At 70.6% G+C, this 5,000-nt stretch overlaps 1 non-coding gene across 1 annotated transcript; it reads left to right on the top strand.

Annotated features, from left to right (window-relative positions):
- Positions 1-1,520: 1,520 nt before the first annotated feature.
- LOC128829822 (5S ribosomal RNA) lies at positions 1,521-1,639 on the top strand. Its single transcript, XR_008443489.1, has one exon. It is a non-coding gene; the product is annotated as a 5S ribosomal RNA (ribosomal RNA).
- The last annotated feature ends 3,361 nt before the right edge of the window (positions 1,640-5,000 follow it).

Here is a 5,000-nt window from a genome sequence, read left to right as displayed (position 1 = left end):
TTTTTTTTCCCCCAGCCCGCTTCCTCCGGGTTGACCCGGTGGCCGAGCGTCTCACCGTCCCCGGACGCAGCGAGGTACTGCCTCCCGGCCGTCAGGATCGGGCCCACGGAAGTCTGATTTTTTAAAAAAATTTGCCGACGCCACCGCGGAGGGCTACCCGGCCACCCCGGGCCCCGGAGCCGGAAAAGGGAAGAAAAGGATCGGGCCCACTAGAGACATGGACCCGGCCGCCAAGCAGGCCGCCCTGGGCTCACCCTCCCCGGCCGCAGCGAGGGACATCCTCCCGGCCGACAGGATCGGGCCCCTGGAAGTCTGGGGGGGGGGGGGGGAAATCCGCCCCACGCCTCCGAGGAGGGCTGCCCGGGCGGGCCGGGCCCCGGAGCTCGGAAAAAAAAAAAAAAACACCCCAAAAAAGGATCGGGCCCACTAGAGACATGGACCAGGCCGCCCTGGGCTCACCCTCCCCGGCCGCAGCGAGGGACTGCCTCCCGGCCGACTGGATCGGGCCCCTGGAAGTCTGGAAAAAAGAATGGAACCTGACGCCTCCGAGGAGGGGGCGCCCAGGGAAGGAGGGAGATCCGGGTCGACCTGGTGACCGGACGGGAAAGCGGCCACCGGGCGTGCCCGTTCAAACCTAGGGGTTGACCTGGCGGCCGGAAAGCAAACCGGCCACTGGCTAGCCCCGTCGGCAACCTACGGGTTGACCTGGTGGCCGGGAAGCGAACCGGCCAGCAGGTGAACCCGTTCGATTCCACGGGTTGACCTGGTGCCCGGGAGGGGACTCTGAAAAATGTTCAGCCCTTTCGGCTCGGGGTTGACCTGGTGGCCGAGAGGGGACTCGGACGGCAGGCAAGCCGCCCTGGCCTCACCCACCCCGGCCGCAGCGAGGGACTGCCTCCCGGCCGACTGGATCGGGCCCCTGGAAGTCTGGGGGGAAAAAGAAAATGGAACCTGACGCCTCCGAGGAGGGGGCGCCCAGGGAAGGAGGGAGATCCGGGTTGACCTGGTGACCGGACGGGAAAGCGGCCACCGGGCGTGCCCGTTCAAACCTACGGGTTGACCTGGTGGCCGGGAAGCGAACCGGCCAGCAGGCGAACCCGTTCGATTCCACGGGTTGACCTGGTGCCCGGGAGGGGACTCTGAAAATTTTTCAGCCCTTTCGGCTCGGGGTTGACCTGGTGGCCGAGAGGGGACTCGGACGGCAGGCAAGCCGCCCTGGGCTCACCCTCCCCGGCCGCAGCGAGGGACTGCCCCCCCTCCACCCACCCACCCCCCCCCCCGGCTGACAGGATCAGGGCGCACTGGATGTCCGGGACAATATTTTCCCCGACGCCGGGGAGGGCGGGCGGGCGGAGGGGCTCTGGCGGCCAGCCCGGGCCCCGGAGCTCGAGAAGGAAAAAAGGACCGGGCCCGCGAGAGACGGGGGCCCTGCCGCAGGGGGGCAGTCCGACCGGGGCTCACCGTGCGGCAGGCCCGGGCGTCGGCAGGGGAAAGCGGGCGAGGAGGCGCGGGGGCCGGGTGCCTACGGCCATACCGGACCGAACGCCCCCGATCCCGTCCGATCTCGGAAGGTAAACCGTCCCGGGCCTGGCTAGTACTTGGATGGGTGACCGCCTGGGAATCCCAGGTGCCGTAGGCAGCTTTTCCCGGTCCGAGCCAGCTCTCTCTCCTTTTCTGGGGAGGAAGGAGAGGGGGGGGACGGGCCGGAAAGCCCCTCGTCGCTCCTGCCGAGTCGGAGGTCGCGGCCGCAGGTCACGGGTCTGGGCGCCTGGGGTCCGGCTCCCCACCCGGCTTCCTCCGCGGAGGACCCACCGAAGCCGCTGGGGGAGACCCCGGGCATGGGGCGGACTGGCCCGGACCCTCCCGGCCGCCGGCCCGCAGGACCGCCCCGAATCCCCCCGCCCCGCGGCCACCCAGGCCAGGCCTGGCCAGGCGGGACGGACGGCGGGTGTCCAGCGCCCAGCGGCTTCCGCCAGCGGGGACCCACGGCCCCCAAAGCCGCAGGGGGAGGCCCCGGGCCCGGGACGGACTCGCTCGGACCCCCTGCGCCCGGGCGCCGGCTCGCGGGACCGCCCCGAATCCCCCCGCGGCCACCCAGGCCAGGCCTGGCCAGGCGGGACGGACGGCGGGTGTCCAGCGCCCAGCGGCTTCCTCCAGCGGGGACCCACGGCCCCCAGAGCCGCAGGGGGACACCCCGGGGCCGGGACGGACTCGCTCGGACGCGCTCGGACCCCCTGCGCCCGGCCGCCGGCTCGCGGGACCGCCCCGAATCCCCCGCCCCGCGGCCACCCAGGCCAGGCCTGGCCAGGCGGGACGGACGGCGGGTGTCCAGCGCCCAGCGGCTTCCGCCAGCGGGGACCCACGGCCCCCCAGAGCCGCAGGGGGAGACCCCGGGGCCGGGACGGACTCGCTCGGACGCGCTCGGACCCCCTGCGCCCGGCCGCCGGCTCGCGGGACCGCCCCGAATCCCCCCGCGGCCACCCAGGCCAGGCCTGGCCTGGCCTGGCAGGCCGGCGTGCAGCTCCCCCGGGCTTCCTCCCCCGACGACCCGCGCCCCCCCGAGCCGCAGGCGGAGACCCCGGCCCCGGGGCGGACCGGCCCGGGCTCGCTCGAGCCCCCTGCGCCCGGCCCGCAGGACCGCCCCCCCCCCCCCCCGAATCCCCCGGGAGAGGCCCGGCCTGCACGCCACTGACGACCCGCGGCCCCCAAAGTCGCGGGAGGCGCCCCCGGCCCCGGGGGCCGGTTAGCTCCGTGTCGCTCCGCGCCCCCCCCCCGCCCCTCGCTGCCGGGACCGGGCACCGCCCCAGAGTCAGCCGCAGCCGGACGGCCTGAGAGCTGCCCTCCTGTGGACGACGGTGAGTTTACCTTGACACTAACCGGCCATCAGCCAGGTCAACCCCATTGCTAGACTGGGGTGGACCTGGTGGCCGAGTGGGGACTTGGAACATTTGACAGCTGCTCCCCGGGGCTTGACCGCTTGTCCTGAACGCCCCCCCCCCACCCCACCCCCCCCAGCCCCCGGCTCCTGCTCCCCTCTCCCCAGCCTCGGTGCTCCGCTCCCTGCCTCGGAGGCTGCCCCTTTGCGGCGCCTGCATCGCCTCCGAGGACGCGCACCTTCCGGAGGCTGGACGTAAAGCCTGACGCCCGCCACCGCCGCCGACCCGGCTCTCCGAGGGACGACTGTGAGGCCTCCCCCCACCCCCGGACCGCCCTGGGGACGACTGCTAAGCCTCCCCCAACGGACCGCCCGGGGGAAGACTGCTAAGCCTTCCCCGGACCTGCTCCCTCTCGACTATTAAGCCCCCCCTCTGTGGTCCTCAGGACCGCTGCCGCGCAGCCCTCGGAGTGGGGTGACACCCGGGCCGGAAAGCAAAGCGGCCACCAGGTCAACCCGTCGAATCCAATGGGTTGACCTGGTGGCCGGAAAGCAAACCGGCCGCCAGGTCAACCCAGTAGATTCCGCGGGTTGACCTGGTGGCCGCTAAGCACGACTCTTAAGCCTCCGCCGGACCGCCTGGGGAATGGCTATTAAGCCTGCCCCCGGAGTACTCGGGGGGACGACTATTAAGCCTCTCCTGGAACGACTATTAAGCCTGCCCCCGGAGTCCTCGGGGGACGACTATTAAGCCTCCCCCGGACCGGCTCCGTCTCGACTATTAAGCCCCCCCTCTGTGGTCCTCAAGACCACTGCCGCTCTGCCCTCGGAGTGGGGTGACGCCCGGGCCGGAAAGCAAACCGGCCACCAGGTCAACCCGTTGAATCCATTGGGTTGACCTGGTGGCCGGAAAGGAAACCGGCCGCCAGGTCAACCCAATAGATTCAGCGGGTTGACCTGGTGGCCGAACGGGGACTTTGAAAATTTTACAGCTGCTTCCCCTGGGGTTGACCTGTTGTCCCGGTGGGGACTTTGAACATTTGACAGCCGCTACCCGGGGCTTGACCTGTTGTCCTGAACGCCCCCCACCCCACGGCTCCTGCTCCCCACTCCCCAGCCTCGGTGCCCCGCTCCCTGCCTCAGAGGCCGCCTCTCTGCGGCAGCTGCAGCGCGTCCGAGGACGCTCACCCTCCGGAGGCTGGATGTAAAGCCTGACACCCGCCACCGCCGCCGACCCGGCTCTCCCAGGGACGACTGTGAGGCCTCCCCCCACCCCCGGACCACCCTGAGGACGACTGCTAAGCCTCCCCCACCGGACCGCCCGGGGGAAGACTGCGACGCCTCCCGCCAGGCCCCCACCCAGCCTGGGGGGAAGACTGCTAAGCCTCCCCCCCACACACACACTGTCGGGGGATGACGATTAAGCCTCTCCCGGACCGGCTCCGTCTCGACTATTAAGCCCCCCCTCTGTGGTCGTCAAGACCACTGCCGCGCTGCCCTCGGAGTGGGGTGACACCCGGGCCGGAAAGCAAAGCGGCCACCAGGTCAACCCGTCGAATCCAATGGGTTGACCTGGTGGCCGGAAAGCAAACCGGCCGCCAGGTCAACCCAGTAGATTCCGCGGGTTGACCTGGTGGCCGTTAAGCACGACTCTTAAGCCTCCGCCGGACCGCCTGGGGAATGGCTATTAAGCCTGCCCCCGGAGTCCTCGGGGGACGACTATTAAGCCTCCCCCGGACCGGCTCCGTCTCGACTATTAAGCCCCCCCTCTGTGGTCCTCAAGACCACTGCCGCTCTGCCCTCGGAGTGGGGTGACGCCCGGGCCGGAAAGCAAAGCGGCCACCAGGTCAACCCAGTAGATTCCGCGGGTTGACCTGGTGGCCGCTAAGCACGACTCTTAAGCCTCCGCCGGACCGCCTGGGGAATGGCTATTAAGCCTGCCCCCGGAGTACTCGGGGGGACGACTATTAAGCCTCTCCTGGAACGACTATTAAGCCTGCCCCCGGAGTCCTCGGGGGACGACTATTAAGCCTCCCCCGGACCGGCTCCGTCTCGACTATTAAGCCCCCCCTCTGTGGTCCTCAAGACCACTGCCGCTCTGCCCTCGGAGTGGGGTGACGCCCGG

The sequence above is a fragment of the Malaclemys terrapin genome, unplaced genomic scaffold (genome assembly GCF_027887155.1).
Source record: "Malaclemys terrapin pileata isolate rMalTer1 unplaced genomic scaffold, rMalTer1.hap1 scaffold_96, whole genome shotgun sequence".
In the NCBI taxonomy this organism is placed as follows: domain Eukaryota; kingdom Metazoa; phylum Chordata; order Testudines; family Emydidae; genus Malaclemys; species Malaclemys terrapin.
This window is presented reverse-complemented; position numbering and strand designations above follow the sequence as displayed.